This window comes from Hydra vulgaris, chromosome 01 (assembly GCF_038396675.1).
Source record: "Hydra vulgaris chromosome 01, alternate assembly HydraT2T_AEP".
Taxonomy (NCBI): Eukaryota; Metazoa; Cnidaria; class Hydrozoa; order Anthoathecata; family Hydridae; genus Hydra; species Hydra vulgaris.
This window is the reverse complement of record NC_088920.1, coordinates 22,213,573-22,238,510: the sequence shown is the minus strand read 5'-3', so window position 1 is coordinate 22,238,510 and position 24,938 is coordinate 22,213,573.

Sequence of the window (24,938 nt, the reverse complement as noted above, 5' to 3'; positions counted from 1 at the left end):
CGGCCCCCCCCCCCCCCAATCGTATTTACGCCATTTACAGATATAAATATAAGGTACAGGCGAAATGGAGTGTTCATACATCAATTGTGTATTGTTTCATGTACCTAAAAATAATGCTTTTCTACCGCATTGAAATCTAAGTTTTAATCAAAAATGTTGCAAAGAAAACTTGAGTAATAAAAATGTTTTAATATACCGTCTTCGGATTTATTAACGATTTACGTAGTTTTTTTTAAATTAAACCCACTAGCAATCTAATTTGGCTATTTTATATAAAACGGAAATTATTTGGCATGTTAATGAAAAGAAAAATTAAGTTTAGATAAAATAATTGGATTGGATTGCTTGTGGGTTCTATTTAATAAAGACTAATTTCTAAATTTATAAATTAATAGACCTTGATCAAATAAAACGTGATGTAACTTTATATAATCTAAATGTTTTTAAATATAATCTTTATATAATCTCAATTAAAATACATATAGATTTTTTTGACATTATGTTGCGTCTTACTTTAAACTTATTAAAATTGCACTGTTATAATTATAAGATTCATGGTTTTTTTTAACTTATATTTAAGTTAAAAAAAACCATACTGGTATTTTTTTAAACTTTTAGCAATATACAAAAAATTAGTTCTAATTTATTTTTATAACAAGTTTGTCACGAAAACAGCGTTTCGATTCGCGAAGTTGCAATTAACTAATCGACATGTAATTCAGTCAGTATCTGAAAGTCAATCAGTCAGTATTATCAAGACAACTTATCGAAGTGAGTTTAATCAAAGTGTTTTATCGAAGAACATCAATACAAGAAGTGAAATACAACAAGTGTTTCATTACATCAATACAGTCCACATCCAACCAAGACGTTATGTTCCACAGAGCATTATTGTATCATCACAAGGTAAAGTTCAATCCCCACCACGTCCCTGGTAGTACCGCGCTCAACTTGTTTCTCCGCGCGGCGGCCGTGTTCGTCAAGGTTCGTGTTTCGAAGTTATAGAGTTGAGAGAGGGTTATGACCACAATTAAGTAGCCTCCTCATCTGTAGTGGCCTTCTGGGCCTTGGGGAGGTGAAATAACAAAACAAACAAAAAAAAATGTAACACGGTAAGCCTTGAGAAGCGTGATTATTTATTTTTATTATTTTTATTATTATGGCTCCCGACAGTCTTGGATTGGAACTAAGAAAGAAAATTATTGGTGATTACGTAAGTGGAATGTCACAAAAAAGTATTTGTGATAAATATCGCGTGAAAAAATGGACCGTATCAAGACTATGTTCCAAATATCGTTCTACGGGGAAGTTGGCAGCAGATAACAAAGGTGGAAGACCGCGTTCCACCACTTCTAGAGAGGATTCTATGATCGTCAGATCCATCAAGAAGGATCCCTGGATATCATCAGTCGAGATACAAAAGCAATTAGAGCTGCCTGTATCGGACCGAACAATCAGACGACATGCTGTTGAAGCCGGATTGTTTTCTCGACGCCCTGCAAAGACACCGCTGGTTTCACTAAAAAACCAGAAGAAAAGACTCCTGTTTGCTACATCTCATATTGACTGGAATGTGCAGAAATGGCGAACTGTCCTGTTCAGCGATGAATCAAAGTTCAACATCGGCCGGAAAACGCCTCAATTTACGTTACTGCCATAAGACCGTGAAGCATGGCGGAGACAATGTAATGGTCTGGGGGTGTTTTTCTGCTAACGGTCTAGGTCCAATACATCGAAACGATGGAATAATGGACCGTTTTATGTATAAAAATATCCTGAAAGATGTTATGTTACCTTATGCTGAATGGAATATGCCAATAAAATGGGTTTTTTAGCAAGACAACGATTTGAAACACACTGCAAAAGTAGTCAACCAGTGGTTTCAAGACAACCACCTATCGGTGATGAATTGGTCACCTCAATATCCGGATCTCAACCCTATCAAGAACCTGTGGGAGATCGTCAACCGCAGAATTAATCGTGAAGGTGTTCGTAATAAGGATCAACTGAACAAATCCAAAAGGCCTGGGCAGCGATTCCACAAAGTTTCATTGATCACCTGATCGAATCTATGCCTCGAAGATGCAAGGCTGTGATCGACAACAAAGGATTCGCCACAAAATATTGATAGCGAAATACAGCTTGGTCAACATTTTGTCGAGTTGCACTTGTTTTGTCCAGAAGGAAATCAACTTTTTTTAATACTTTTGATTAATTTATTAATTTTCTTGTACAAATAATGAACTTTGTGATGAATAAAACTTGAAGAATTTTGTCTCTAAACAGTTACATAGTTATTTTTCTAAATTGAAAAAATGCAGCACTTTTATATAAAGAAACTAAGTTAGCATTATTTGGTTGCACTCGTTTTGTCCGATACTGTATATATATAAATAAATGTTTTTAAATTTTTGGAAATTTTTTATATTTTTGACAAGAAACATTGTGTCAGCGATTGCCGTTCATTAACGTTTGAAATTTTATTTTTACACGAACTTGACATTTAAAGTAAAATTTTTACAAATAGTCTTAAATATTTTACAAAAATTTTGAATTAACATTTATCTAACTAGCTTGAAAGTCTTAAAAAAACAAGTTATAAAAATTTTTCCAAGTAAAACTTCAATTTTATTTTTTTCAAATAATATTTGTAGATGACTTTAATATCAAAAACTCGGTTAAGGTGGCTACCCACTATTTCAATAAAATATTTAAATGAACCCTTTTATCCCCCCATATTTAAACATTTCAATTGCATTGGAATCAAATAAGACAAAAAAATACACAAAATTTATAATTTTAATATTACGTAATTAATTATGCGCATAGTTAACTCAAAAATAGCATATTTTCTAACAAGAATAACTAGTTGCAGAGATTTTCAAATTAAGTAAAACTTTTCAAAAACCTTGCTTCTTATATGAACTGTGTGCTTTTCAAAAACCTTGCTTCTTATATGAACTGTGTGCTGAGTTAAAAATAAAACTGATATTTTTATTCAATTATCTGAATTTTACAATTTAGTATAAATCCCTAGAAAATGGCCCCATTGACCCAAATTTTATTTTGAATGGGATACCGTAGTATATATATTTTTGACTCAGCACATTCATCTAACTAAGTTTTATCTCTGTAAAAAATATCAAAAAAAAAAATTGAACAAAACCAAAGATATCTTTGTTAGAAAATAAAAAATCTTTAATTAGAGAAAAACGCATTGGAAAAAAAAAAATTAAAAAGCTAAAAATTCAAATATGGTCTAACTTTAGTACTTTTGATCAATGTCATTTAGGTCGGGAATAACTTAATAGTATAGAAAAGAACTTGAATAAGGTACAGTAAAAATATGGAGAAAAAGTGCATATTAGTTCTGGATAAAAAAAGTTCCAACTGTCACTAAGGCCGTTGCTAAGGAACTTTTGGATGTTCATCCCTTTTTAAGGAACAAAGTTAGGGCAAACTTATAAATTTTTCTTCCATTGTTATTTATTTTATTGTTTATAATGGTTGAAACTTCCAAAAAATAGAACAAAACAAATTTTTTTTTTAGACTTTTAATAGTGGGTTTTAATTCTATCAAAAAATATGACTTACGCAAAAATTGATTATAAGATTGCAAGTTTTTAAAATTTTTAAAAGGTTTAAATATTTTCTACAGGAATGTCAAAATAAAAGATGCTGCAGGTTTTCTTTTTGTACGATTGTATATAGATGTAAAAGATGAAAAAGTGCATTTGAATGTTTAAAAGGTTAAGTATTTTGTAAGAAAATATATAATTTTTCATTTTAAAATATTTCAGTAAAAAATTCGAAAGATGCATTATTTTTTGACTCATGAATTGATGTTTGTCAAATAAAAAGATTTTTTTTCAAACTAAAATGGGAAAAAAAACATCTTATTTTATTTTATTGTCCTTTTTGTATTGTTAAACAAAATACGAAAGGAACCGTTTGTCCCAGAAAGCAGATATCCAAGGGATGCTAAATAAAAAGAAGGATCTCGGAGCCCTTTTTTGGATAAATATATTAATAGTTTCTATATGATATACTATTAGCTTTCTATATGATATATTAATAGCTTTATAGCTAATAATATATCATATGGAAAGCTATTAATCAAAACCCTTTATAGCTGAAAGAAAAGAAAGTACAAGTACAGTAGTTTTAAAGTGTAAATCAACTTTCTCTTTGTACTTTATTGTTGCCCCTCTTCTTAAGACTACACTCTTATAGATGTAATCTCTGATCAAATTGACCACGCCCTTTCTCTTTACCCCTATGCAAATATTGTTATTATTGGTGACTTTAATGTTCATCACACATGAATAAATGAATGGAATGGTTCTAACACCACTGACCCTGCTGGCACAAAAACTCATAACTTCTGTATTTCTCAATCTCTTGCTCAAATAGTTAATTTTGTGACTTGTTTTTTAAACAACCCTAATCACTTACCTTGACTTATTGGTTTGTGTCTTTTCTCTGACCCTAGCTTAAGCTCAGCTTTTTCTTTTTCTTCTTTACGTGGTTCAGATGAACTTTCAAACCTTTTATCTTGATCTTCTTCTTTGAACTCACCTTAAAGAAATAAAAAAAATAATGAGTAGTACTTTTACTCAGTAGTTGGTTAGCTTTATATGAATAAAAACTTTAGCAATTTTAATTAACTTTTTATTCACGTAAAGCTGAACAATTACTGAGTAAAAGCAATTGCTCATTTTTATTCGACCGGCCTATAGACTCTGTATTAAAAAGTCAAAAAAAAAGTTCCTACTCACTGTTTACAATGACACTGTTTGGGTGTATGCTAATATATATTTATAATTAGATATATTTAAAGTAATTTAAACTGTATGTTAATATATATTTTTAACTGTTTTATATCATATTTTAACTAATTTTTTGTTTTAATTAATATAATGTTTTAATCAACGTCGATGAAATTAATTTCGATGTATTAAAAAATCCGGAAAATTCTTTGGAAAATCGAGCAGAAGCGAAAACCCAAGGTAACTTAATTTTTATGTTTTTCCAATTTACTAATTTTGGAAGTTATGCAAGTAAAGCACGACATAATTATTAAAAAACAACAAAGAAAATCAAATTATAAAATACCAAAAAAGTATGAAAGTTATATAAATCTAATTTAACTAAGTTTCACAATTTTCTTCAACTTGATAGTTGTTGTAAGATTTATTTATAATATTTTTTATATATGACGTGTTAACAATATTTAAATAAATCACACTTGATGTATACGATGTATTTACATATTATTATATGTATTTATAGCGGCCGTGGCGAAATGGTTAGTGCGCTTACTTTAGAAGCTAGAGATCCTGAGTTTAAAGCAAGTCTGATCATAAATCGCGTTATCGGTAAGGAAGAAGGCCTGAACTTCCTAGTTAAATGTTCCTCCGCGGTGCTCTGTGAAAAGACCGTTAAGTAGTGATCGACCGAAACCGAAATTTGAGCCGAAACCGAAAGTACCGAAATTTCGGTTCAGTAAAGCCGTAGCCGAAACCGAAACCGAATTTTCGGCCGAAACCGAAACCAAAATTTCGGCCGAAATTTGAAAAAGAGTGTTTAAAATTCCTGAATTCCTTTTATGATCACCGAATTAAAGCAAAAAAAGTTATTTTACATATATCTAAGCAATCACCATGAAACATAGTTTGATAAAAACTATAATTTCAATAATTAAAGGTAATAATTGAAGTATTTTCTCTTCGGAATACATTTTTTTTCATGTTTTCTGGCAAAAGTCTGTTTCTTTCATTTGAAAGAATGTCTCCAGCAGTTAAAAACAACCTTTTTACTTCGGTAGATGTTGGTCGAGGTCGTAGGAATCTCTTTGCTACTTTTGCCAAACCAAACTTCGCTTTTAATGTTGTTTTCTAATATAAATCTATGAAACTTCAGACCTTCTTCGAGTTTGAATCAATTTTTGAGATTTTGTCAACCCAACCAGGCATTGCAAATTGCAACATTTCAGCCCTCTGTTGTTTTGTTCTGGTGTCAAAATAAGGGTAATTTTTTTTTTTAATTGTAATAGGCTTAACTTGATCTGAAGTTCGTATATTTTCAGGACTGCCGGTAGTTGTGAGTATTGCTTTTTCAGTTAGGAGATTTTTTAGAGTAAACGACTTCTTAAATGTGATGAAAGTCCGCTAAGTGATTGAAGTTTTGGATCGTGCGATCCACGAGATACTTTCAAATTGCAGATATTGCAAGTTCCGTGTTTGAAATCACTACCTGTAACGGTAAAATGATTCCATAAACCAGTTTTTTATCGATTATTTTCCATTGTAAAATTTAGCACTGAGAAACTTTTGATGAAACTATTGGTTTGGGTTGCTTTACTTAAATGTTAATTCATTTTAAGAATGATTTTGAGAATAGTAATTTAAAACTATTATGTAACGTGATTTCAATTAAAATTTCTACAATTGTTATAATTAAAAATTGATTTACTAACAAACGGTTACAATTAGTAACCAGACTAGTCTATGGATAGACTTACAACACAGACATAGACAATTCTGTATGTTGTAATGGACACAACAAATGTTTAATTTTTTGTTCTTGTTGTGTCTATCAAATTTTTGATGGTGTCCTAAGATTGCTCAGTTAAAAAATAATTTTCACTTCATAAGTCTACAAAGCATAATTTTTTGTCTATTTGGTGTCTATGATTTTGCCTAAATTTACTTGATTTCATAAAACCAGAAATCTTTCATTACCGTATTATTTGAAGATTGTTATGTAGTAAATTTATAATATTAAAAAGATATTGAAATGACATCAAAACTCCAAATGACGATCATTGCCCATGATTAATTATTGTTTAAAACTTGCGTACATATTCATCAATAAAATGAAAGTAAAAAACATTTTTCTTTTTCACTATTGAAAAAGAAAAATGTTTTTTTTTTCAATAGTGAAAAAGAAAAAATGCATATTAAACCTAAATAAATTTTAACACCTATTGGAATCTTCTACTTAGGGGTCGTCCATAAAGTACGTACGCCAAAAATTTTGAAATTTGACACCCCCCCTCCCCCTGTTGCCATGCGTACTTTTATGTCCCCACCCCACCTTAAAAGTACGTACGTTTCTCAAATACCCTCCCCCCCCCCTCAAATATCCCCTCCATCCCTCTTTTATTTTTTTTTTCCTAATAAAAAAGTTTAATTAAAAAAAAAAAAGACGGAGGGTACCTTAGATACTTTATACGACCCCAAAGCTCTTTGTTTGCGCATTTTTAAAACGTCTTTGAGTATATATGCAAATAATAATTTAAATAAATTTAAAATTTTGTAATAATAAGAGCGTATTAAGGCAAGAGGTTAATGCGACGGTAATAATCATCGGAGATCCAGGTTCGATTCCTGGTGAAATCCATGTAAAACTTTTTTTGTTTTAATAACGAATCAAATGTAAATAAACTATACTTAGGGTGGACGTTTTTTTCAGGCACCCCTCTTTAGTAAGTAAAAAACGAGTCTAAGGTGAGATCAGTAATATTGAAAACAAAGGGTAAAACCCAGTGGGAGAGGGCAACAGCAAATTTTGTGCCCTTTTGCTAATTAAAGAAGCTTTTTATTTTAGCAAAACCTAGCGGTCAAATTTGGAAGATTTTGAGACGCCATTGACACGTTTTTTTTAGGGGTGACTCCGTCGCATCAATTACGGCCCTCAGGTCTTACTCAGGGCCGTAATTGATGCAGTTTGCCTCCCCCCTTCCCTGCCCAAACGTGAGGGAAATATGTAGCAAAATTTTTAAATTTAACATCTAAAACTAAATTTAAATTTATTGACAGATTATAATTTTTGTAGAAAAATATTGTAAATTACAAAAAAGTTATGACCATGCAAAATTTACATCCCTCTTATTTTGGGGGTCGGGAGGGTAAGCATTTTAAGGCTTTTTATTCACAGGCTTCCGCCATCCCGATATTTTGCAAGGCCTCCTCATTTGGCATAGGTATAAACAAACTTAAGTTAGGAGTTTGCACGATGTGTGAAAGTGTCCTATCTGGAACGTCAAAAAATTCTGAGGGCGCCCATACATGTGTGTGCATAGAGGAAAACTATACCCTCTACTCGATATACCATACATCTTTTTATGTTGGCAAACTAGAATCTTTAGTCAGAATGTAACTTTTCTATTGATTAGCTGGTTAATTGTGATAAATTAGAAAATCGAAGTACGTACTTTTAAATTAAACCCTCCCCCCCCCCCCTCCCATACGCTTTCGTACGCTTTATGAAGACCTCCCCCCTCCCCCCTATGAGCGTACGTACTTTATGGATGACCCCTTACTAATCCACATTTTATAAAGGACAACTCCTTGATCACATATTTTTAAAATAATTTTATTGAAGGTGATAAAGATTTTAGTGACTAAGGAAAATTTTTTAAATGATAAACTTACCTTCAACTTTTTTGAAGTAATCCCAAACTGGAGAGGGCATTTTAAAAATAAATTTTCACGCACATTCACTGAGAATTGAAAAACAACTGAACTGAGTAATTAATGAACTTCAATTGAGCACAAAATAGTCCATTTTGAGGTTTTTAAATAGACATTAACTTTTTAATCAACAGCACACGCTGGACAAAAAATTAAAAAATGAACTTCTGTTAGAAAAATTGTATTTTTAATTTTATGCTCGTTTTCAGTTTTTGAAACGATGCTGCAGTGAAAATTTAATTACTCGTTTTAAGTCCAAATTATATATTAAATAGATCTTCTATACCTCATTAAAAAATCAAGATTGTTCATTTAGTGTCCGTTTTTAAAATGATTGTCTAGAAAGACAAACATTTTTTATAGACAATTAATTTTTGATAGTTGTAATTAAAAATGTTACAACTAGTGCTTTGTCGAAGTCTATTTTTGTCCTTTTATAATAAGTCCATTAGAGATTGTCTGGTTGCTAATTACAATTAGGAAACCGTTATAACCCCACTCTAAATTAAAACTTAAAAAAAAAAATCTTATAAAAGTTTCGGCTCATTTCGGTTGCGGTTTGAACCGAAATTTCGGCCGAAACAGGAAAAGTAAAAAAATTATTGAAGCAGAAATTTCGGTTTCGGTTTCGGCCGAAGCCGAAAGTTTCCGTTCACTACCGTTAACAGCATTTAACGTTCACTACCAATAACAGCAGTTGTTTTTAACTTACATTTTCTTGGATGACGAGAAACTTTTTTTTTGTTTTGTTTTATATGTCGAACATATAAAATTTATTTTAAATTAAAACTATGTAATATTCCTTTTCTTTTTTTTTTCTTACTTTTTACACTAAAATACAGTGGTTTTCATAAATTTAGACGCACTCATATTTGAGAATAGAAATTTTTAGTTTTTTTATCGATAAAACAATAACGAAAAAAGATTTCGGTTTTGTTTTTTTTTCAATTTATTAGATAAATACGTACAGAATACAAAATTAAAAAAAATTTTACATTCATGAATTTAGACGCACGATATATTAGGAGGTGTAATTTATGAACCGATCAATATTTTGTGTATCCGCCTTTTGCTTTAATACAACTAAGAACTCTTCTAGGCATAGATTCAACAAGGTTTTTGCACATCGCTTCTAGAACCCTATACCAGGTCTCCTTCAGGACGTCCTTTAGCTGGCTAAGTGTGGAAATATTACAATACAGTACGGGGTTCAAGTCCCACCTCCACCTAAGACTTTTTCTCTTTTTTCTCTTATTCTATATAAAACGGCAAATTCCTAGGGATTGGACTTCTTAACGCAAAATGACGATTTCAAAAGTTATATTTATAAGTTTGAGTTATTGCGAAACAACAACGGAGAGGTCTTAAATAAAACGATAAATTCCAGTAGGCTAGATTTCTAAACTAATGATTATGATTTCAAGAGTGGTGGCGCCTAAATAAAACGACAAACTCCAACTGGATAGACTTTTTTAACGCAAAATCACAATGTCAAAAGTTAATTCTTTCAGGCTAGATCACAATCGAATAACTATAAACATAACGACAAATTCCAATTGGGTAGATTTCTAACCCAAAATCATGGTGTTAAAAATAAAAATGATAATTTTTAGGCAAGGTTACCACCCAGTAGGCACGCAACGTTTTATTCACGTTTCAATCACGTGTATTTTAGGTGACTTCGTCCAAGTTACAATTTTACGTGAAAGTTACGTGAAAGTTACGTGAAAGTTATGTGAAAGTTACGTGAATGTTACCGTAGTCATAATAACACATCCCAGTGAAAAATAAAACCGCGTCCCACATGGGTTCCGCGTGGGTTCTGTGTGAGATTGATGGGATTTACGTGGGACGGATTTTCCCATGTGGTATCCGTATGGAAATTTGTCGCCTTAAACCCATGTGGGTAATCCCACATGGGTTACATGTGGGAACCATATGGTATTTACACACATGGGAAATCCCTCGTGGGTTTCCTGTGGGATTTGTATGGGAATTAATTTGAAAGCTGGAAACTAAAAAAAAAACTTTTTAAAGAAAACTAAAAAAAAAAATTTTAAATCGACATTGCATTGCGTTACGTTTATATTGTGTGAAAATATTTTATATTAATATAGAGAATGGCAAGCAAGTATGTAAGTACCACGAATAATGTTTATCTTTCTTTATAGAAATAAGATTAAGATATGTGCAAATAGACGTATTATTAGGATAATATAATAGTAGGTATGCTACATGAAATTTTTTTATTGAACAAATTCTAGGTTGTTATATATCATTAGAAGGAGCTTCTATTGAATATTTTAAAAGTGAAAAAATTATTAAAATCAAACGATTCCACAAAAAGTTATGACGTTTTAAGTACTGATTTTTAGATATATGTATTTGTTGATAAAATTGTGGTCAAAATAAAGTTTTTTTTAACTAAAATTGTTATAACTTTGCCAACTCATATATATATGCCTAAAACTTAGTTTCAATAGATAGATATAAGAACAGCCTACACATTAACACTGTCATACACCCTTAGGGTGTATCTGGTAGGCTAGAGGGGCCACCCAACCTCCACCTTCACTTTTTTAAATAAACTTTTTTAACAATGGGTAAATCATGTAGAGTCAAACAAAGTACTCAAATTAAAAAATACAGAAAATTTCATTTAAATAGATACACTAAAACTTTGCCAATCGATTCATCTCTATCAGTTGCTCTTGTTATTAGTTATAAAAATGATCATATTTCTTGTAAAACTTCTTTAAATTTATCGATACCTTCAATAAAAATTGAGACAACTCAGCATAATAAAAATAAAACTATTGGTTATTGAACTGTTGGTATTGAAATTTTGTCTGGTGTAATTAATCAACTATGTTGTAGACAATCAGAATTCAATCTTTCAGAATGTTTCCTCAAAAAAAGGACTCAACTCAATGTTCAATATTTGCTGCTCTAACTGCAATGAAAAAACTGAATTTTGTACTTCAAAGAAATATTCTGGGAAAAAATTTTGAATGTAAATAATAGAATAGTTTATTCAATGCGTCATGTGGTCAAGTTATTTCAGGATTAGAAAAGTTTACATCTTTAATGAACATTCCTAAACCTATGATTAAAAATGATTACAACAAAATAAATAAATCTGTCTCTGATTGTGCTAAAATTATTGCAAAAGAAACAATAATTGATGCTGTTAAAGAAATTTGTCAATCTTCTTCAAATATTGTTGACACTGCATTATCAGCTGATGGTAGCTGGCAACATAGTGGGTTTTCGTCATTAAATGGAGTTATTACAGCAATATCAATGGCCACAGATAAAATTCTTGATTACGAGCCAATGAGTCGGTCATGCAAAGCACGTAGTCTAAAATTAAAACTTAAAGAAAATAATCCTTTTGGATTTGAAGCTTGAAAGTTATCACATGTTTGTAAATAAAATTATCGTGGCTCTGCTTCTGGCATGGAAGTAATTGGTGCACAAAGAATATTTGGTCGTTCTATTTCACAAAGTAAACTAAGGTATGTTAACTATTATGGTGATGGCGATTGTAAAAGCTTACTCTTTATTCCTGGTATATATACTCTTCAAGGCTGTTCAACCATAAACAAAAAGCGTTTAATTTTCATAGAGTATTAAAATCGACCAACATTTTAAAAGCGAAAACAAGTTTTTCGTGGATGCAAAAAAAAAAGATGACACAGAGAATGACCAAGAAGGTTATCTATATGATTCTGGTTCGTGTTCTTATGAACAACAGATTTTAAATTGAGTATTTGACATTTTTATTTGGTAAAGTTGTTAATGTAATATTTAAATGCTTTTTTCTCAAATTATCAATTTCTAACCTCCTGGCCATCTTATCTCATTAACCGTATTTGCATGAAATTTTCACCAAATGTTTATTGCTTCTAGTTTTATAATTGGAACTAAAAATTTTACAATACTGTTAGGAGTTTTTGATTTATAGAAGATTTAGTTCACAAGAATGCATTTTTTTAAATACGCCATTTTGAAAAACTCAGCATAGCTTAAATACTTTGGTTTTTAGAACAATTTTGGTTCAGTTTGTAGATTACTATGTTGTTAATCATATGCCAAAAAGTCATATTCTATATGCTTTCGGTTACTGAGATAGAATGGCTGGGGTGGCCTAAACATTTTTGGGTGTTTTAAATTAATTTTATTAATTGCCATTTTATTTCGTAACCATGGCAACTAATAAATTTATTTTGGATTATTTAAAATCCTGTTATATAGTTGTTTCTCAGAATATACTTGGTTTTTTATTAAAGAGATTTTTTCAATATATAATTTTTTGAGGGGTCTTACACCTTAATAATTTTACACTAATAGTAATATTATTACTAATAATAATAGTATTACTATTAGTTTTACTGTTTCCATTCAAAAATCAACAAATAAATTTCAAAATGAAATTATTAAAATTCTTACAATTTAACTTTTCACTCATTTTATCTAAATAAAGCAACATTATAAAATTATTAATTATGACAGTAATAATATAAACAAACAATAATATAAACCTTTTTAAGTTAAAAAGGTTTATATTATTGTTATTTAATATTAATTTATTGTTTATGTTCTTAAAATATAACAATGTGATTAACAATAATAATAAAATTTAACCTGCAAAGAATTTTATCTCGTACTCCCTCCCCACCCCACCCCACCCCACCCCCTCCGCAAATGATTAAATAAAAAGGACATTAGGTACCAAAATTGTGCACCTAAATAGGGTATCAACGCCTCTGAATTTGGCAACAAAATTTAGCAGGAACATAAAAAATGTGCTAAATCGAGTGTCAGAAAAATTGAGAGTTTGTCAGGCTTTATCTTCAATAATTCCTTGATGCAGAAAGTAAAAAACCGTTTTGCCAAAACTTTTGAATATCAACATATCTACTTATAAAGTTCATTATTTTATTCAGAAAACACATATTGTTAAAGTTTATTCATTCAAGTTTTTAAAAATATCTATGTTGGTATGAAATTCCGAAAAATAAATCAACATAAGTCAGCACAAGATTATAGAAAAAAGGAAATTAGGTACCAAAATTGTGCGCCCAAATAGGATATCACCGCCTCTGAATTTGGCAATAAAATTTGGCAGGAATATAAAAATGAGCATACTCGAGTGTCTGAAAAAGATAGAGTTTGTCAGGCTTTATCTTCAATATTAGCTCGACAGAGAAAGTAAATAACAGTTTTGAATATCAATAAACCCACATATAAAATTCGTCATTGTAATCAGAAGACACATATTATCCAAGTTAAATCATTCTATTTTTGAAAAAGTATCTATGTTTATATGAAATTCTAAAAAATAAGTCAACGAAATTTGGTACAACCTCTATCTCTAAAATCAATCTTCAAAAATCGTTCCACAAAATTTTAGCACATTATCGGTTCCGTAAAACGCGATTTCCGCATACCTAATAATAGTTATTTGAATTTAGATTTTGAGTAAATTATTTGCAAACAATTAACTGATGCAAGTTGAAATGTTGTCAAAAACCAATCTTGCATGCATGGGACACTGCAGTGTCCCACAAAGAAATGCAGGTTTGAAAGTCGAAGAATTCCCAATTTTCTTTATTAAAAAAAAAAAAAAAAAGGATGGAGTTGGGTTTCTGTAACTTTTTTTATGCTCCAAAACTTTTAACTTTAGATATAATAAGGTCCTTAAGACTTAAGGGACTTACGAACTACATTGAGGAACAAAAACAGAATATTTACAGAAATTTTTCAATTTTCATTTTGAAGTACCACAGTGTTATTGGGAATAAAGAAAAAAAACGTAGATGTAATTGAAATATCGCACGATGTTGATGTCACCGAAATTACTCATTTATAATATATTTTTTTTTAATTTCAATATTCAAATGCTTGGAGTCCTGGTAGCTAAGGGATTTAGTATAAATAAATTATCAATAAATTTCTCTTAATATATATAGATACTAAAATTAAATAAGTTTTCAAGATAAGACAAATAAAAATTGTTAATAGTCTAGTTCTATCTGTTGCTTTCCACTTTTTAAAACCTTCATTGTTTCATTCATTGTTTCTATTTAGAATATATCTGATGTCATCATCTGACATCATTATGCATAGATGACCCTATGATTTAGGTAAAATAAGTAATCAATTTTCCATATTTCTCTTTAGAAAGTGTAAGAAAAAAGCATTGTTATGCTGATAACCTACCTATTGAGCAAACTTTGACCACCTATTTTATAAATTTGAGAGACAGAAGTGGAAGTGCGAATCGCAAAAGAACTAATAACAATGCTCTAAATTGATTTTATATTTGTTTCATATTACTTTGAAAACTGGAGCCTCTGGCTCCAGTTTTCAAAGTAATATGATCTAAAGTAATGTTTAAATAAAATAATATGCTTTAAAATGCATATAGTTATACATATAACTCCTGATAGTTAACTATATGTATAACTAGTTATACATATAATTTGTTATAAAAACTTATTTTTTAAGGTTATGCTTGAACAAATTAGTAACAATTAATTCAAATTCAAGATTTAGTTAAAGTTCAAGTTAAAGTTCTTATTTATTCATTGTTTTTGTTAATTTTATATTTATTTGTTCAAATTTATCAGTTAGTACTATTTTTTACTACAGTAAGAATGTTTATCATTGTTGAACGTGATTTTATTAGTAACTTAATTTTATTTTCAACATATTTTGACAACACCTTTTATATTTTAAATGATGACAGCTTTACTTTTCCATTGATGTTAAATTTATTACGTTTCAATAACTCAGATTGAATCTTAACTGAATTATTGTAAGCTTTGTAGGGGTTTGTTGTATATCAAATGGTGTTGTAAATAAAGTAAAAATAATATATATATATATATATATATATATATATTTATATATATATATATACATATATATACATATATATATATATTTATATATATTTATATATATATATATATATATATATATATATATTATATATATATATATATATATATATATATATATATATATATATATATATATATATATATATATATATATATATATATATATATAATTCACTTTATAAAATAGAGACTGACAATTGATTATTAATGGAAATAAATACAAATTATAAAAATCATGTAAACTTCATTAATTATTTCTAAATACTATATTAATGTTAGTCTACAAAGTTAAAATCAATTTAGAGCATTGTTATTAGTTCTTTTGCGATTCGCACTTCCACTTCTGTCTCTCAAATTTATAAAATAGGTGGTCAAAGTTTGCTCAATAGGTAGGTTATCAGCATAACAATGCTTTTTTCTTACACTTTCTAAAGAGAAATATGGAAAATTGATTACTTATTTTACCTAAATCATAGGGTCATCTATGCATAATGATGTCAGATGATGACCCATTTATTGAACACCTTCACCCTTTATCAAACTCAGTCAATTTTTTTCCATCTCCCATTGAAAATGTTGTCAGTTTTTGTTATCATTTTATGATGGTATATCTGAATTGTTAATATAATATAAAAAATGCATATACCATCAATTTTTTTCTGGTTCAATTATACATTTATTCTCAAGTAAAAAAAAAAACATAAATTGTTCTTTCAGATAAGCAAGCTATTTCTGAATTTTAATTGTTTTTCCTATGATCCTCTACAGTTTTAAGCAACAAAAGCAAGAAGTTTTTAGACCACATTGTTGGTGTAAATACCTCTAAAACCTGCTCACAGCTAGCATAAATTGTTTTACTTTTTTTTTAAATAAAATATGTTACTTTTTTTTTTAATTCAATTTTTTAATTGACATTATTTTGGTCTCAACATCCCCTCCCCATTGTCAAATATTGCTAAACTCACACTGCCCCTCTATCTACTGGCATCATTTATGGATGATCCCATAGCCTAAATACTATATATATATATATATATATATATATATATATATATATATATATATATATATATATATATATATATATATATATATATATATATATATATATATATAATATATTCTTTTACTTTATTTACAATAATTCAGTAAAAATTCAATCTGAGTTATTGAAACGTAATAAATTTAACATCAATAGAAAAGTAAAGCTGTCATCATTTAAAATGTAAAGGGTGTTGTCAAAATATGTTGAAAGTAAAATTAAGTTACTAATAAAATCACGTTCAACAATGATAAACATTCTTACTGTAGTAAGAATTAGTACTAGTTAACAAATTTGAACAAATAAATATAAAATAGTGAAAAAACAATGAACAAATAAGAACTTGAACTTGAACTAAATCTTGAATTTCAATTAATTGGTACTAATTTGTTCAAGCCTAACCTTAAAAAGTAAGTTTATATAATAAATATTATGTATAACTAGTTATACATATAGTTAACTATCAGGAGTTATATGTATAACTGCATGCATTTTAAAGCATTTTATTTAATTTATATATTACTTTAGATTGTATTACTTTGAATACTGGACCCAGAGACTTTATTCCCAATTACACTGTGGTACTCCAGATTAAAAATTGAAAAGTTTCTGTAAATATCCTGTTTTTGTTCCTCAATGAACTTCGTAAGTCCCTTAAGTTTTATGAACCTTATTATATATAAAGTTAAAAGTTTTGGAGCATAAAAAAAGTTACAGAAACCTCCCTATCTCCCCCCTATTTTAATTTTTTTTAATAAAGAAAATTTGATTTTCAAACCAGCATTTTTTTGTGGGACACTGCAGTGTCCCATGCATGCATGCTTGGTTTTTGACAACATTTCAACATGCATCAATTGTTAGCAGATAATATACTCAAGAACTATATTCAAATATCATACGAACATGTTAGAGAATGTTCATATGATATTTGAACATTTAATAACATTGTTGTTATTAAATTTGTGATGTGGTCACACATATTATATTATGTGTGACCACGGCCTTCTATAATAACAGGCCTTGACATCGCGCAACAAAGTTGTTAAATTGAAGGCCAATCCCTAAAACTGTGTTTACATTTTCATCTTTTAACATTAGACGAAAGTTTGTGTTCATGCTTTTTTAATAAGTCTTTAAAATTTGATTGGTTTATAAATTAGATAGCGCAACTTCAAGAATGTAATATAATGTTGTAAGGTTCAAGGCGTTACATTGTAAGATAATAATATTGTCAAACTAACGGTAAGTTTTTTTAATAATTAAAATGCCTTTAAAATGCTGTGTATCTCTTTGCAAGTCGAACTATCTCAACTACAACAAAAATATCAATTTATACAACTACAAATCAATACTCAACTACAACAAAAATATCAATTTATAAATTCCCGAAGAATCTAGAGGAGAGAAAAAGATGTCGTGAAGCTATCCCAAGAACTGGTTTTATTGTTACAGACTATACAGCAGTATGTCAACTTCATTGGCCAAATGAAGCACCTTTTGAAAGCAAATATGGGAAGCAACAACCTTTAAACCCACCATCTGTTTTTAAAAATATTCCGCCTAGTTGTTTAGCCACACCAGCAAGTAAAGTTAGAAAAACTGTAACTTCAAGTGGTTTTCGAAGCATTTTACCAGATGAGTTAAATGATTTTCTAAAAGAGGATGAACTTATATTTGACAATATTCAATCTTTGTTAAGTAATATTAACGATGTTGTTGTTTTCCAGCTTAATAAAAAAAGTTTATTAATCAATCAAAAATGTACAAATTTGGTGTTCCATTATTTATTTTAGTAATTTTCAATGATTATTCATTTGTAGCTAACCATAATGGCACAACTTGTAATATTTCATCTTTAGCTGTAAACAAATTAAAGTTAATAAAAACAAAATCAGCTTTATTTGAAGCTTTATATGATTGTTTGTGAATTGACTACAAGTTGTCAAGTATAAGGACTTTAACACAATTGACTTCAAAAATAAGCTCAATGGAGGACCTAAGTATTTTTATGAATTTAAATCCATTAATAGTATTTTTATGAATTTAAATCCATTGAAAAGAACTTCCATACTACTAATTGATGAGGTCTATGTCAAAGCTTCATTACTTTACCAAAGAGGTGCTTTGTTTGGTCAAGCAGTAAACTACCCTGAAAAGTTAGCTAAAACAATTTTATCATTTATGAATAAATGTCTTTTTGGAGGTCCAGAATTTATATATAGAGCTCAACCTGTTGCAAATCTTTCCTCTGAATTTCAGTTTGCTCGATGTTAACAAATTGTTCATACGATAAATAATATTAAAAATAGTAAGACATTGGTAATAATTACTGGTGGTAACCGTGTAAATCAAAGATTTTTTGGAATATTTAAAACAGTTGATAGTAAACCATGGTTAACAAGATCAGGTATATATTTATTTTATGATTATGTGCATCTCTTAAAATCTATACGAAACAATTGGTTGACAGAAAAGACTGACGAACTTCAATTTTTAAACAATAAAGAACTGGCTTTGGCTAAGTGGAGTGATTTAGAAACTTTTCTAAATCACTGCACTTAGCCAAAGCCAGTTCTTTTAATCTTTTTCAAAATTTAAAAACTGAGTGCAATAGTCTTTTTAAACTCTCTCAACTTACAGCTAAATCAGTTTATCCAAAACCAATAGAGAGGCAATCTGTAAAGTTTTGTTTGTCTGTTTTTTGTGAAGAAACAGTAGCTGCATTAAGAACGCATCTAGAGATTGAAAATAAAGCATTTGAAGGTACTGCTGTATTTATTGAAAAAATAATTTTTTTTTCGAATGTTGTAAATGTCAAAGCACCTGGTGCTGGCATTTGGTTTAGAAATGAATTATACGGAGAAATCCACTCAGTTGGTGATCAACAGTTACATCTGCTACGAGATATTGCTGAACCGTCAAATTTTATGAAACCTACAGGTAAGCATGTAAAACAGCTTACGCTAGATACTAGCAATGCAATAGCGTATTCATGTTATGGCTTTATTGATCTCGTAGAAACTTTGTTGAGTAATGGAGCAAAGTATGTCTTATTAGGTTGGTTTTCAACAGATCCACTTGAAAAAGCTTTTTTTAAGCTTCGACAGGGATCTGGAGGTATTTACTTTATAAACGCTAAATCTGTAATTGAAAAAATTAATATTCAACATACTAAATTGATATTACAACTTGACATTCCTGTTGATGGTATCGATGGTCATACTTGTGACATATGTTTTAGAGATATTTCTACTGATGAAAAAGAACTTCTGGATAATATACATGATCTTGAAAGCTCAGTTAATAAATCTACATTAGTGGCTATAGTTTACATAGCTGGCTATGTGCAAAAAAGCGAAATAAAAATTTATGATGATTCTACCAATTATTATTATAAATATGGAAGTTATCTGTATAGCCTAAACAAAGGCAGACTTGAAATTCCTTCTGATACTCTTGTCTAATGGTCAATATTTTGCTTTTTTTTTCAAGGTGCTGCTGACCCTTTATGCAGAACATTTGTGTTACTCAGTTTCAGTTCATTGCTGCTAAATATAAATTTAAAATCACAAAAAAACAATGCAGAGTATATTCTAATATTCTGCTAAAGAATTACTCACTAATTACCAATCCCAAAATACTAAAGCTATCATAATTTATGTGAAAATTAGTTTTGTATTTTATTATGCTATTTACTTGTTATGTTTTTTATTTTCTCATTAGCCTATATGTCTTTCAATATGTTTGGATTTGTAAATATTTACCCTGTTGAGATATATTGATAAAACTTTTTTTTTGCTTGAATCAACTTTTGTTGGAGTTTTTTATTGTTGGTAATTTTTATTGTTACCATTTTTAGCAAAAAAAAATTAAAAATACAGTTATCTTTCTAATATATAGTATATACTTTGTTATAGTTATGCTTGTTATTGATACTATTTAATATTACATAAATATTCTTAATGAAATTTGAAATACGAAAAATATGATTATCTTTTAACAATTTTTTGGTTTTCTTTTTATATTTCCGTCTTTACTAGAGATTATTATTAGAAAACATAGACTACCATTACACCCAACCTAATATAAAAATATATCATATAAGTAAAAGTGAAAGTTTAATCGGCCTTAAGTTTTTACGGCATTTTGCGCGATGTCAAGGCCTGTTATTTTAGAAAGCCGTGTGTGTGACGAAAAAGTAAAGATACTTTTGCATCCACTGGCTATTGCACCCAAGGTCTACATCATTGAAAAAGTAGGTTTTTACATTTTTGTTTTTGTTTTTTTGTTTAGCTACTTATCCTAATTGATCACTTTTTTTCAGGATTCTCCTCATGGGTTCAAGCTCATTACGCATAATATGTGTTCAATTACCCATAATATGTCAGTCATTGTAAGTAATAAATTAGAAAATAATTATTTGTGAAATATTGTAGTCATTAATGATTTCAACCTGGCTAATATTTAAAATTGCTCGACTAATAAGGTTCCTTATTAAAATTGTTCTCTTTCTCTCTCTTTCTGTCCCTCTCTGTCTCTCTCTCTCTCTGTCTCTCTCTCTCTCTCTCTCTCTTTCTCTCTCTCTCTCTCTCTCTCTCTCTCTCTCTCTCTCTCTCTCTCTCTCTCTCTCTCTCTCTCATCTCTCTCTCTCTATATATATATATATATATATATATATATATATATATATATATATATATATATATATATATGTATATTTATATATATTTGTATTTATTTATTTTTTTAGAAAATGTTTGGAGAAAGTTAGAAGATTCTAAAAACCTTGGTATTATGCAAGCCGAAGCGATTTAATTCATTCAATCGATAAAAAACGACGTGTAAATCGCAAAAGAAAAAATAATATTTTTAATATTCATTCTTGATGTATTGATTAATAGCATTTATTTTAAAATAAATTCATTTTGCAACACGTTTTTTAATTTTATAAAATTTTGTCATAATAGTTTAAGGTAAATCCCACAGGTTATAGGTGGAAAACATCACATGTAAAAGATCAAAAATGCTGCACATTTTGAATATCAAATGGGATAAAGTAGCAAATACCAGATTAAGTTAAACCTCTCTGAAAGCTTCGATGATTAATTTTAAATTACTATTTAAGTAATTTTTAAATTAAAAGAATTTTAAAAATTATCATAGAAGCATTCGGAATTTCATTTGTCTAGTATTGACTACTTTTATACCATTTGGATTAAAATATGTGGCATTTAAGATCTATAACATGTAGTATTTTCCACCTATATCCCATGTAGGATTTACCACATAAAGCCCATGTGGGATTTACCATATGAAAATCACATGGGACAAAATAATAATCCCCATATGGGTTACATATGGTAAAAACCCACGCGTATCCCATATGGGATTTACCATATGGAATCCATGTGGGATTTACCATATGAAACCCACATGGGACAAAATAATAATCCCCACATGGGTTACATATGGAAAAAATCCACGCGTATCCCATGTGCGCTTTTTTACTGGGATAGTTGGGCCGTTTTCGCAAGATTCTTTTGTTTTTTAACAACAAAAAATTAAAATTTGAAGTTTAGTTATCGTGCCCAGACTACTAATAAGTGCACAAAAATCTAAAAAATGGCAAACTTTGGAGAGGAACAGTCCATAGATTCTCTTATATTGGATCTAGAATCAGACGTTTTTTTTGAAAAAATTAAGTTTCTTAATGGCGTCGATGCTTTTCTTACAGAAATTGAGAATGGAAGCGTTTCAAATAACTTTAACTGCCAGCAGTGTGTGAAAAAATGCAAATCAGAGAAAGGACTCAAACGCCACATAACAACACATCACTCTAAGATTGACTCTTCAACACTGCCAACAAATGCAACAACAGATATTAAGCGTGCGTGTACTGCAGACGAGTTCATAACTTTCATTAAAAAAAGCATTAAATTTGAAAAAAAACGATCTTTGCTACCCTCCATATATCAGAGATGAGCTTTCAAGGTACAGTTTGTCTAAAGATGCTGCAAAGCATTGATTTGATCTAATAAAGGAAGTTATTGAAAATTTTAATGGTGATGCGGAAGTTTTTTATAAACAATTTTACAAAGTTGCTGGTCAGAAAGGTTTTATGAAAAATCTTACAGATAAAACTTCAACTCTTGTAGGATATGACCTTGCAAATCACATTTTGGCTCACTTGACTAAGTCTAATAATGCTACCTCAGTTTTAGTTATTGATGATGAAATTAAGTTTACAGATAAAGAAAAAAAGTTTAATTGAACATTTGGGTGGGTATGTATAGGTACGTGGACTGAAATTTTTAAATTGAGCATATACTAGAATGTTATATATCATTAGAAAGCCCTTCAATACAGTATTTTAAAGATGAAAAAATTATCAAATACGAACAATTCAAAAAAAAGTCATGACGTTTTTAATAGCAAACTTTAGATATATGGATTTATTGAATAAACTGGTTCCAAAATTATTATTTTTTTCACTGAAATTGTTATAACTTTGTCAAATCTTATCCAAATGCCTATAAGTTGGTACCAAAAGATAGATATAAGAGTAGGCTACAAGTTTATATTAGTCTATAGATATAGGGGGTGTCTAGAGGGCCAGAGGGGGTACAGCATTCTATCGTAAGCCTTAAAAAATATAAGCTTTTCATCTGAAAGATTGTTTTTTCTGATAAATTTTTTATCTTTATACACAAAAAGTTGTTCTAATTTGCTGCCATTCCATTTTCAAATATTAGTGGTCTATCTTATACTAAAGGGTGAATGTTTTCGTTACGTTTTAACACCCTCATAGTGAAATGTTACATTCTTATAAATACTTTAATCTTAAAAACACTGATTATATTTTGTGTTCAAAAGTATAAACTATACTTTCTTACTCTACAGCGTTTACAAGTGGTGTATAAATTGGCATTAGGGGTGGGACATGTGCCACGCCTAACTCCTCCTCCTCCCCTCCCCCCCTTCCTCCCGTCTTCTTTAGTCCTCCAACCTAAAAAAAAAATTTGTAAAGAGATTTGAAAAAAGATTTTAAATTGAGTTTATTGAAAATAAGAAATTAGTATACAAGTTTATTTTACTACATTAGTTAGGAAAGGGGCGTGTGCCACAACTAATGCACCCCCCCTTCTTTTCATATTCAAACTTGAAAAAAATGTCAACAGAAATTTAAAAACGTTTTTATATTGCTTTTATATAAAATAGAGACATAACTTTAAAAATCTTATCACATTACAAAATGCAGGTTGGAGTATCCACCCTAAAAAAAAGACTTTTCATATTTATCAACTCAATAAAATATTACACATAAATTTAACACTGTATTTAATATGGGCTATGAAATCCTCAAAAAGTCCTGATAGTATCTAAAAATTTATAGCTATTTATAGGTACAACTTGACTACTTTTTATACTACAACTTTTAATCACATTGAAAACATACAAAATATTTCATTAGAACTATTACACTTGTCAATGCTTCATTTTTAAATTATTTTGGGTAAAAAAATTTTAAATAAATAATTCAAATGTTTGAAAAAAATAGAGACAAAATGGAAAACAAACTTGATGATATTACATATAAATTTTTAATAAAAAAACAAGAATGGTGGTGCCTAATGATTGTGTATGTCACCATTAACCACAAAGCTGCTACCATGCTGTCTTCGCCTGCAAACTTCTCCACAACAGCTTTCTTCTGCTGTAGCTCATAGCACCCCTGTTAGGGGATGATAGGTCCAGCTAAATGATTCCCCGTCATTCCCTCCTAACTGGACCCATCACAAAAATGAGCGACTGCTAGTCGGTCCAGGGTGCTGATACATGTATCTCTGATTGACACCATATGTAAGATCTAATGACATTGAATTGTAAATAGATTAGTACTGACTAGTATTATGTAACATTTAATATAAACCAACTATTTGTGAAAGTCATTGGCTGAACAAATAAAATGAAAGACTAATAAATCAACTATATATTTTAAAAATGTTAATCAAAGTAAAAATTTAAAGACTACTCTTGATTTTACTTCTACTGCACTTTGATGGATAACATAATAAAAATGTATTAAATAGTGTATGTAAATAGAAATATTATGAATTCAATAATCATTCTGAAAAATAATTAAATCATAATTTTACTAGCAGAAGGTTGTGCTGATTATAGAGAAGGTTGTGAAATTAAATGAAAAAATAAGTTGTAATAAAATAAAATTTTATTTGCTATTGATAAGAAAGGCATACACATATTAGAAATAATTGTTTTACGCATACATCATGCATAAATAGATTAGAAAATAATAGCTTTTTTAAACTTACCAATTGTAGCAGCTGAAGATGTATCTCAAGGTTAACAAAGTTGTAATAAAAAACAAATTTGCAAATGTCAAGAAATGCATACATATTAAAAAGTAACAACTGTTAAACTTACCACTCGTTGCTGATTGTATTTGTAATTTTATAATCAATACTAAAAATTATCCTATACAAGTTT